The sequence below is a fragment of the Bubalus bubalis genome, chromosome 6 (assembly GCF_019923935.1).
Source record: "Bubalus bubalis isolate 160015118507 breed Murrah chromosome 6, NDDB_SH_1, whole genome shotgun sequence".
Classification (NCBI taxonomy): Eukaryota; Metazoa; Chordata; class Mammalia; order Artiodactyla; family Bovidae; genus Bubalus; species Bubalus bubalis.
In genome coordinates this window covers 10,930,222-10,942,849 of record NC_059162.1, presented here as the reverse complement: position 1 = coordinate 10,942,849, position 12,628 = coordinate 10,930,222, and positions in this window count along the sequence as shown.

Here is a 12,628-nt window from a genome sequence, read left to right as displayed (position 1 = left end):
GCCAGAAATCAAACCCGCGTCTCCTACATTAACAGGCTGATTCTTTACCACTGAGCCTACGGGGAATCCCCATTGCTAGTGATTCTTTTGACTGCCACCTGGTAATGTGCTGACCAAATAGTATTTTTCTGCAACCCACGACCACCCCAATAAAGACAAGTTGAGACAACTTTGGGGTAGAAGAAAAGAGAGTGGGAAGAGGATAAGGGCCCCAAAGCCATGTATTGAGTGATAGTAAAAATTTCACAAGGGCAAGGAGAAACACAGGATGTTTTAGGGTGATTTTGGACACCTAAGCCCAAGGACAATGCTCAGTTTGAATTATCATCAGTTCTATTGACCCACACATGTGACAAAAATGTAAGATATGTGTAAAATCAAGCAAACTTAAGGGAATAAATTCCCACTGCAGAAATTTATGTGATGAATTTGTAATAATAATGACTATCTCATATGTAATATTTACTATTCTGTTTGCTGAGAAGGGGGCCACAGAGGATGAGATGGTTGGATGGTATCATTGACTCATTGGACATGAATTTAAGCAAACTCCAGGAGATAGTAAAGGACAGGGAAGCCTGGTGTGCTGTAGTCCATGAGGTCACAAAGAGTCAGAAATGACTTAATGGCTGAGCAACAACAACAGTCTTCAAAAGAATTCTTTGAATGAGGGTCTACTCCCTCACCATTTTACAGATGAGGGAGTCTTTTACATATGGAAAATAGGAAAGTTAAGTGAATTATTTAAGCTCATGAATAAAAAAAGTGGTAGAGATAATGACTGAATTCAGGAACCAAGCTTCAAAGTCCCTGGCCCTGCCCCTAAAATAATAAAGCTTTTTATTATTCATAGAGTAACTCAAGTATCAAGAACACTTAAGCACTGATCACTTTAAATTCTTGGTTTCCTTTAATCTATAGAGAACTGTGTGGTGATAATTATAAATATTTTTCTTTAAAAAATCAAGGAAACAGTTGCTCAGACAGAGGTTACTTTTTTTTTTTTAATTTGGAATCATATAGGTGGCACTCGGAGAAGGCAATGGCACCCCACTCCAGTACTCTTGCCTGGAAAATCCCATGGATGGAGGAACCTGGTAGGCTGCAGTCCATGGGGTCGTGAAGAGTCGGACACGACTGAGCGACTTCACTTTGACTTTTCACTTTCGTACTTTGGAGAAGGAAATGGCAACCCATTCCAGTGTTCTTGCCTGGAGAATCCCAGGGACGGGGGAGCCTGGTGGGCTGCCGTCTCTGGGGTCGCACAGAGTCGGACACGACTGAAGTGACTTAGCAGCAGGTGGCAGTAGTGGTAAAGAACCTGCATGCCAATTCAGGAGTCACAAGAGGTGTGGATTTGGTCTCTGGGTTGGGACAATCCCCTGGAAGAGAGCATGACAAATCATTCTAGTATTCTTGCCCAGAGAATCCCATGAACAGAGGAGCCTGGTGGGCTACAGTCCACCAGGGTTGCAGTCCATGGGTTGCAAAGAGTTGGACATGATTGAAGCATCTTAGCAGGAAGCAGGCATATAACCAAAAAGGGATCTGGGCCAACACTTTTTCCTCTCTGTTCTGTGTGTTTGCCTTTTCATACTGTTCATGGGGTTCTCAAGGCAGGAATACTGAATGGTTTGCCATTGCCTTCTCCAGTGGACCACATTTTGTCAGAACTCTCCACCATGACCCGTCCACCTTGGGTGGCCCTACATGGCATGGCTCATAGTTTCATTGAGTTAGACAAGGCTATGATCCATATGATCAGTTTGGTTAGGTTTCTGTGACTGTGGTTTTCATTCTGTCTGCCCTTTGCTGGATAGGATAAGAGGCTTGTATGGAAGAGACTGACTGTGGGGGAATTTGGATCTTGTTCTAGTCCCTAATGAGCTGTGCATTTTTGGTAGCCCATCACCTCCTCAGTCTTCAGCTCTCTCATCTGAAAAAAATGAGAAGAAACTGAATCATCTCATCAAAGTAACTGTTTGAGGAGCCAGGATAGAAAAGAGAGGACAGGGAGTAACCAGAGCTTTGGATCCTCATTTCTGCTTCCTATTTCAGTCTGTATTATACTTGGTACTCTTTGGCTTTATGCATTACAGTTCTGATATTGTTTGCTTGAAAATATGGGATTAGATGATTTTCTGGTGTCTTCTTTGATATTTCAAGAGTGCCAGGTCTGTTTCTGGCTAGGGTTACACAGGAATTGCTAAACAAATGTGAAGAATGAAAAAGAATTCCTCGTTCCAGAACATCTGCCTACCTTTGGCAGACACAGACAAGGGTGCCTTCTGAACAAGTGGAATAATTGAGTGCCTTTATCAAAAGAATGAACAAGACTAATGCCTCAGCATATGGATTGAGGTCCAGGAATCAAGGATTGGATGACAGTATAATTTAACTAAAAGCTCCTGTGAATGGTGAAAGGCAGAGCAGACGGGGAAACTGGGGGAGGATCTGAGACCCCTGATATACTAACGAATCTTCTGTTTCTGCTGTTTCACACAGAAAATGGATACTTTAAGAGACTAAGGATAAATGTTTTGGTAGATCCAGATGCCACAGTTCAGGGAAAGTAAAGTTGGGGCAGTAATGACCTCTACCATTTTCTGAGTCTCTCTATGATTGCATCTCCCATTTATTCCCCCTTATATGTGTGCCTTTCCATCTGTTACTAATTATTAAACCCATCTGCATACCTATCCATTATATAAAATATTCTCCTCTTTCTCCCCTCACTTAGATATGATCATTAGACCCATTTTTGCTAAATGATCCTAAACTAGCTACCTAAACCTTTCTGAGCCTCAGTTGCCTCATGTAGTGTAAATTATATATCCATTATAGTGGGCACTCACTGAATAGTATTACTGCTATTACTACTAATGTGTTGGTGGTAAATATATGTGCTGTGTTTAGTCACTCAGTCATGTCCGACTCTTTGTGACGCCATGGACTGTAGCCTGCCAGGCTCCTCTGTCCATAAGGATTCTCCAGGCAAGAATACTGGAGTGGGTTGCCATTTCCTCCTCCAGGGGATCTTCCCAATCTAGGGACTGAACCCAGGTCTCCCGCATTGCAGGCAGATTCTTTACCAGCTGAGCCACAAGGGAAGCCCAATAAGGACTAGAAAGCCCTCTAACAGTGAGGTCAGTCTCTGTACCAAATAGGTTTCAGGCATCTATTTAAAAAACAGAGAATAATAATATTTAACCTGTCCAGCCTTGCCTCAGTGGGTAGGCACTGCTGAAATGTGAGAGTGTGTGGTGAATGTGAAGAGCTGTACCAGTGTGCACAGTCTGTAGAAATTCTGTATGTGGGAAGGAGTCCAGATGGGATGGACACCTGCTCAGAGGCTCAACAGCAGAAGCTGAGCCTGGAAATCTTTGAGCGGTGTGTCCAAACATGTCTCACATTCCCCTTGTTCTGAGTTAGATCTCAGACAGCTGTACTGAACTTTCATATCCTTAGCCAGCCAGGACCTTTCCTTCCACTTCCCTTTGGTCAAACAGAGGAGCCTTGCCCATTGCTGAATTATTACTGCTGCATACCCCTTGTTTGAAGGACCTGGATACTGAGATTCCCTTAGGGGAAGCATGAGAGCCAGATCTATGCAGCTAAGGAAATCCTCCCACAAAACTTTTCTTCTGAGCAACTCAGGGGAACAGAGCAATGTGCTAACTAGTTTTTTAATGAGAAGACAAATGAGGAGCAGTTTAGTTGAACTGGGGAAACCAGAGAGTGAGGCTAGGGAACTGTTCCCAGGAGAGGCTGTGTCTGCTTAATGAAGCTGAGCCTCAACTTCAGGGATTATCAGCATTTTTCTCTGCAGAGACTTCTCCTTGCCTGAGTAGAGGATCTGGGAGGTTTGTGGGAGGCCCCAGTTTTCTCCTCTTACCTTCCTCAATTAATACTAATTGTGAAGGTGAGTATGCAGAGCAGGAAGTGAAAAAAAGCAGCTCTAGAAAACAGTCCTCCTAGGAATCCTTTCCTCAGGCCTGCAGGGAGACACCAGCCTCCCAGCTTTGTCTGAACCATGCAGAAGGGCATGTGTTCCCTATACTCATAGGAGGCCCTGTGGACATAGAGTGGGAGTCAGGAGGCCTGAGCTTTATCGTGGCTCGTCACTAACTAACTCGGACCCAAAGTGGGTCACACACCTTTCCTGACCTGTACTAAAATATGGAAATTGGACTTCATGAAGTACTTGGTTTCTTTGAGCTGTAATTTTATGAATTATGATTTTCATTGTGGTTTTCATTCTGATACCCAGGGTAACAGCATCAAGAAACAAGAGTGTAGTGGCCTCACTTCTGCTTTAAAAAACAAAAAAGTTCATTGAGTGTAAAGGAAGTAAAGGGAGAAGTGAGAATATAAGAGTAAGATAAATATAAGCCCCAAGAGATACCACGCCCCAACAGAAGAGGGGTGTATACCATCTAGGTTCAAACAAAGGAATGTGTTTCCACACTTACTTGCCCCTTTCAGAACAATTTTTAAATTCTCATTTCCTGCTTGGGGGGAAAAAAAATTCTATCATTTTCTTTCAGAAAAAAATGAAACCGTTCTAATCATCTGCCTGTCTGCACATCTCCGCTTGTCTACAGACCGATAGACACATATATGGCACTATAACTCTCAGACAGCACCAAATAATCAGAATTACAAGTACAATTTTCAGTGTTGGTAATCATATAAAGGGGCTGTCCAGGTGGTGCTAGTGATAAAGAACCTACTTGCCAGTGCAGGAGACATGAGACCCGGGTTTGATTCTTGGGTTGGAAAGATCCCCTGGAGAAGGGCACGGCAACCCACTCCAGTATTCTTGCCTGGATAATCCCATGGACAGAGGAGCCTGGAAGGCTACAGCCCATGGGGTCACACGGAGACGAGCATGACTGAAGTGACAGCATGCACGCACGCGATCGTATAAAGAACACACCGTAAGGAAACCCTGGGTTTGAACCCACAGCTGTAAACTAACAATCACAAAGCAGCAGTTCTAAAATCCAGTACAATTTTGCTAACCCCATTGTGCTTCATTTGCAAAACTAAAATGTTAATCACAGCTGTCTTTTAGGTTATTAGAAGAATTAAGATAATTTATGTTGGAATGCAGTTAAGTGCTAAAAAATAAAATCAAACTTTGTTGATTGCTATTATTATTAGCACTATAGTTACATGTCTAATACCTAATAGAACCAAGGAGATGATTAAAATTCACCAGAGGAATTCAACAAGGGGGGAAATCCTCAAAGTCTTAGTTCTGTAGAGTTACAGTGTCCTTGCAGAAGTGTCAACCACTCATAGACCAAGCTGCTTAAAAGTAGTCAGCACCATTTCGTAAACTTACTCAGTTTTAGTAGTTTTTGAGGATTTGAACTCTTCTTCTGACAAAGGGCAAGCAGACCAGAGTGTGGGTTGTAAGCGAGATGGTAGGAGAGATGGACAAGGAGTCTTTCTGTTTATGTATCGAAAAGGTGAATTGTTTAGGATGAATTTGATTGGAAGTTGTCTGCTTGGGAACAGAATCCCCGCACCGTATATGAGTTGCTTCTCTCCCTTTCAAATTATTTCCCAGTATTTCCTCCTACTCACAAATAACAGGATCACTGATTCATTCATTAATTCATTCGTCAGTATTTGTTGAGCACCTATGTACTAAACACTATACTATGTTCAGTTCAGTTCAGTTCAGTTCAGCTCAGTCGCTCAGTCGTGTCCAACTCTTCGCGACCCCATGAATCGCAGCACGCCAGGCCTCCCTATCCATCACCAACTCCTGGAGTTCACTCAGACTCACGTCCATCGAGTCAGTGATGCCATCCAGCCATCTCATCCTCTGTCATCCCCTTCTCCTCCTGCCCCCAATCCCTCCCAGCATCAGAGTATTTTCCAATGAGTCAACTCTTCGCATGAGGTGGCCAAAATATTGGAGCTTCAGCTTTAGCATCAGTCCTTCCACAGAACACCCAGGACTGATCTCTTTTAGAATGGACTATGTTAGGTAAAACTGGCCATTTTTACATGATAAATATTTTCTAATTATTTAATGTGTACTTGAAAACAGTTTATAAATGTTGGATTCAAAAATTCCATGTTAGATAAAATTTCTTAAGCTGGTCATTGTGTTAGCCAAATCTTTTGAATCTTAATCATAACTATTTGTTAGCCTTGTTGTTTCAACAGTTGAAAGAGATGAGGACATCTCCAGCTATAATGGTAACTTTGTCAATTTCTCATTGTAATTCTTTTGAATTTTCCCATACATTTTTATATAGTTTATATATTTACAGCTTTTACCTACTATCTGAAAGGAGAGTATTGCTCTGAAAACTTTCATAAGCCAAAAAATGGCATAAAGCAAAAAGTACCCCCCACTTTGCAAGTTTGCCTTATACCACTTTACTTTTGCCAAAAACCTGTATTAGTACATTTTTTGTTAACTGAAAGAAATACAAAGAGAATTTTCACTTTTACAAAAAAAAAAAAAAAAAACCTTATTGAGGTAAAAATTGTTAGGCAGTCAGTATAGAAGTCAGAGCTGTGGTTCTTTTTCTAATTCCTAATTTCAGTTTTAATTTTCACACACAAGCGTTTTGCTTCATTAAAAGCTATATTTACTCCTTCAGTTTCCAGGCATTCAGAGGAATGCCTCCCTGGTCTTGAGGGTCATAAAACATTCAGACCCAGGACAAGACAATCACTAACTACTGTCCAGTTTATCAAGGAGGAAAAACTCCAGGTAGGCAATTAGCTCCTAAACACACATCTAGCCCCTCAATAATGGTCTGGGTGTCTTGAGAAAGGGTCAAGGGATGATGTTGCAATGTCTAGAAAACACTGAGAAACTGGAGGATCCAAGAAAGTCAAAAAAAGGCCAAACTGAATATTGCAACATTTAAACTGATTTGTCAGAAATTACACACATCACATGTCTTAACTCTGAGCCAACCGAAAATGAACAGATCAACTCTAATAAAGATACAAAAACTGAGGTTATTCCTGCCTTTGGGAGCTCTCTTCACCCCTTCTCAGCATCTATGCTGAGGGCTTTGTATCTCCATCCTTTAAAACAAACTTTGCATGCATGTGTGTTTGCTGAGTTTGCAGAATTCATTCTTTAACTCCGTGAACAGAACCCGGTTTCCCGTTTCATTATCGTGCCAATATGGATGTTTATTAAAAGTGAAGTGGCATAATATGAACTTTTGGAAAGCAGAAGATAGCTGTACAAATACGTATATACTAGTAAATATTGTGGTGTTGGAGAAGACTCTTGAGAGTCCCTTGGACTGCAAGGAGATCCAACCAGTCCATCTTAAAGGAGATCAGTCCTGGGTATTCATTGGAAGGACTGATGTTGAAGCTGAAACTCCAATACTTTGGCTACCTGATGCAAAGAGCTGACTCATTTGAAAAGACCCTGATGCTGGGAAAGATTGAAGGTGGGAGGAGAAGGGGACAACAGAGGATGAGATGGTTGGATGGCATCACTGACTCAATGGACATGGGTTTGGGTGGACTCCAGGAGTTGATGATGGGCAGGGAGGCCTGGCGTGCTGTGGTTCATGGGGTCACAAAAAAAGAAAAAAATATGATATGCTGTTATATTGAGTAATGTAAAATATGTGTATACATATATTTGGTATGAATACATAAATTAAATCATATTTTCCCAAGGGCTGACTATATTGTAATTATGTAGTGAAATCTACAAATCTACCCTATCTGTATTGATTTTTTTTTCCCAAAACTCTGTTTTAAGCTACACTATTATGTGGAACCCCGTACCAAGTTCACAGGACAAAAATCTCTGGAACTGACCAAGCCCCATAGCAACTGTTGCCACAACCCTCCAGTTCCCTGACCCCATATTAGGTAAAATACCCACCCTATTACCTATCCTATAGCATCCTAACCAATCACTTAATGCCACCATTCCAGTAGGGACTTTCTCTGTCTTGAGGTTATAAAAACTGGCTACTAGCCTGCGAAAGCCTTTCGGCTCTCCCTTGAGCAGACCAGCTGTTCTAATCTTGTCTCCCAGTCTAATAAACCTTATTCTCCTCTCATTCTGCCTCATGTCTGGAAATTCTTTTCCAGCCCATGCATTGACCATGACATATATATCTATGTATCCAAACTTTAAGTGACTTTATGTTTCATGTGTATTTTGTAAACAACACACAGCTGGATTTCTTTTTAATCCAAATTGAAAAAAAATTATCTCCTGTCCATTTATGTACCTATTTTATGTATATATTTTAGCTTGATTCTTCCATCTTCATTAGAGTTTGTAACACATAATATATGCTTTCTTCTCCTTTCTTGTCAGTTTCTTTAAAAATCTTTATCTTCTTTTTAAGAACAAGTGCCTTAGAGAATTCTCAAATTCTTTGGTCCCCCCAAACTCCAACCCTACCACATTGACATACTTCCTGCATTCTTCTCTTTTGTTCTGGCTTTACTTATTTATAAGACATCTAATGAAGGCATTTGCTCACACTAACTTTTTTTTTTTCCCCTCTGGCTACCAATATTTTTTAGATTTATTTCTTTTCTTATTGAAAAGCTCTTCCCAAACAGTTGTTGATGAGGGATTTTGTGTTGCAAAACTAGTGAAACTTTAAATATTGAGAATTGTTTTGATTTGTTTAACTGTGTTAAAATGCATACCATAAATATAGCCATTTTTAAACACAGGCATATCTCATTTTATTGTGATTCACTTTATTGAACTTGGAAAATATTGTGTTTTTACAAATTGCAGGTCAGTGGCAACCCAAGTTCTAAGTCTATCCACACCATTTCTCAACAGCATTATATTTAAATTAAGGCATGTTTGGGCTTTCCTTGTGACTCAGCTGGTAAAGAATCTGCCTGCAATGCAGGAGACCTGGGTTTGATCCCTGGGTTGGAAAGATCCCCTGGAGAAGGGAAAGGCTACCCACTCCAGTATTCTGGCCTGGAGAATTCCATGAACCGTATAGTCCATAGGGTCGCAAAGAGTCAGACACAACTGAACAACTTTCACTTCACTTCAAGGCAAGTTTACTGTTTTTTAAAACTAATATAATGTTATTTTTATAGTAAACCACAGTATAATGTAAACATAACTCTTACATGCACTGGGAAACCAAAAGAAAAAAAAAATCATGTCACTTGCTTTATTGTAATCATCTGAAAACAAACACACAATATATTCAGGGTACACTTGTATACAATTCAAGAGTGTTAAGTATGTTGACTTTGTGCAACTAATCTCCAGAACTCTTTTCATCCTGCAAAAGAGAAACTCTATACCAATTAGGCAATATTCCTTTATTCCACTTCCCCCCAGATTCTGGCAAATACCAGAAAGCACTAATTTCTGAGTGTAATCATACACCGTTTGCCATTCTGTGGCTGATGTATTTCACTTAACATAAGGTTCCCAAAGTTCATCCATGTTATAGCATGTGTCAGAATGTCCTTCTTTTTAAGGTACAGTTATTTTCCATTGTATGTGTATATGACATTTTGTTTATTAATTCATCTATTAATGCACACTTGTATTGTTTTAGCCTTTTGGCTACTGTGAATAATACTGCAGTGAACATGGGTGTGTAAATATTCCCCTAAGATTGTACTTTCACTTTTTGAGGTATATGAGTATATGCCTAGAAATGGAATTACTGGATCATAAAAATTTTATTTTTAAGTGTTTGAGGACTCTCCATACTGTTTTCCATACAACTGTACTGTGGAGCCTTGTACTAAGGTCACAGGATAAAAACCTTGGGAATCAACCAAGCCCCATTACAACTGTTGCCATGAGCCTCCATATCTAAACCAGCCAGTTCCCTGGCCCCACATTATATAAAATATCCACCCTTCTATCCATCCTATAGCATTCTAACCAATCACCTAATGCTACCATTCCAGTAGGAATTTTTTTCTTTCCTGAGGCTATAAAAATGGGCTGCAAGCCTGTGAAAGGGTACAGCATCTCCCACTCTAATACACTTTATTCTTTTCTCATTCCAACCCACATATGGACCACAACATGCACTCTTTTACATTCCCAGTGATAGAGCACAGTTTCTCCACATCCTCACCAACAATGATTATTTTCTATTTTCTTTATATATATATATATAGCAGTCATTCTAATGAATGTGATGTGGTAATTCATTGTATTTTATTTTAATTTGCATAATGATTTTGTTATTAAGTACTTTCTCATATGCTTATTAATCATTCTTATAGCATCTTTAGAGAAAGATTTATTTCAAATTTTTCATATATTTTCTAATCAAATTGATTTTTTTCATTGAATTATAAGAATTTTTACATATCTGGATATTAATCCCTTTACAGATATATACTTTGCAAATACTTTTTAAAATTCTATATGCTTCCTTTTCACTCTGTTGACTACTTACTTTAACACATAGAAGTTTTTAATTTTGATGTCCTCGGATTTATCTATTTTGTTGTTGTTGTTGTTTGTTTTTGACTACACACTGAATGTCACATCAAAGAAACCTTTGCCAAATCCAATGTCATGAAACTTTCCCCAATGTTTTCTTCTGAGAGTTTCATAGTTTTAACTCATGTTTGGATCATTGATCAACTTGAGTTAATTTTCGTATATGATGTAAGTAAGTATTCAGTTTAAATCTTTTCCAGGTGAATATACTTATTACTCAACACCATTTTAAAAAAAAACAAAACTGTCCTTTCTTAATTAAATGATCTTGATAACTGTGTCAAAAATGGTTTGACCATATATGTGAGGGTTTATTTTTGTGCTGTCTGTTTTATTCCATTGGTCTGTTCCATGTATGCTTTTATACCAATACCACACTTTTGATTAATATCAGGAAGTAGGAGACCACCAAATTTGATATTCCTTTCCAAAATTATCTAGGCTACTTGGAGTTCTTTGACATTCTGTATAAATTTTAGGATGAATTTTTCTCTATCTACAAAAAAAAAATGACATTGGTATTTTGGTAGGAATTATATTGACTCTGTAGATCACTTTGTATAGTATTGACACCTTAACAATACTAAGTCTTCCAATCAATGAACACATGATAGCTTTACAAGTATTTGTGACTTTGATTCATTTTGGAAACAGTTTGTAGCTATCAGTATATATGTCTTTTGCTTTCTAAGCTATGTTTATTTCTAACTACTTCATTTGTTTTTTAAGTCATCATAAATTGTATTGATCCTTAATTTATTTTTCAGATTGCTATTGTATAAAAATATACTGATTTCTGCATGTTTTCTTGTCCTGAAAATTTGCTGAATTCATTCATTAGGTCTAATAGTGAAATCTTTAGAGTTTTATGCATATAAAATCATACAGTTTTGAGTTGTTTTTTCTATATATTATAAGGTAGTGTTCCCTTCTTTTTTTGCATGTGGATATCTATAATCCCCAACACAATTTGTGAAAGAGACTATGCTTTATCCAGTGTATATTCTTGGCACTCTCATCAAAAATCAGTTGACTCAGTTGACTCTATATTCATGGGTTTATTTCTATGTCTCTATTCTGTTCCATTTTTCTGTGTGACTGTCTTTGTGCCACTACCATACTGTATTAACAATTAGTACAGTTTGTAATATATTTTGAACTCTGCATATGTGATATTTCCAGTTTTATTTTTCTTTTTCAAAATAGTTTTGGATATTCTGGGTCTTCTGAGATTTAATATACATTTTAGGATTTTTTGTTTTAGTTTTTGTGAAAGATGCAATTGAGATTTTGATGTAGATATCATTGAATCTGTAGGTAATTTTGAATAGTATGGACAATCAATGAACACAGGATAATTTTCCATTTATTTGTTTCTCCTTTAATTTCTTTCTTCAATATTTGAAGTTTTTAGTGTACAAGTGTTTTGTGTACTTTGATATGTTTGTTCCTAAACATTTTATTCTTTTCAATGCAATTTTACTGAGATTGTTTTCTTAATTTCCTTTTGAAACACTTTGGCTGTGGTTCAGGAGCTCTGAAGAGCTCCAGTACCATTGTGCTTTATATCTCAGCACAAAGAATACAGTGAGAGCAAAGTGATAGATAAGAAGTGGTTTATTAGAATAAGATGCTTGTGAGATTTTCTCCAAGCTAGGCTTCAAAGTACATGAACTGAGAACTTCCAGATGTACAAGTTGGATTTAGAAAAAGCAGAGGAACCAGAGATCAAATTGCCAACATCCATTGGATCATACAAAAAGCAAAAGAATTCCAGAAAAAAAAAAAAAATCTACTTCTGCTTCATTGACTATGCTAAAGCCTTTGACTGTGTGGATCATAAAAACTGTGGAAAATTCTTCAAGAGATGGGAATACCAGACCACCTGACCTGCCTCCTGAGAAATGTGTATGCAGATCAAGAAGCAGCAGTTAGAACCAGATTTGGAACAATGGACTGGTTCCAAATTTCAAAAGGAGTAGCTATATATTGTCACCCTGCTTATTTAACTTATATGTAGAGTATATCATGTGAAATGCAGGGCTGGGTGAAGCACAAGCTGGAATCAAGACTGCTGGAAGAAATATCAATAACCTCAGATATGCAGATGACACCTTATGGCAGAAAGCAAAAAGGAACTAAAGAGTCCCTTGATGA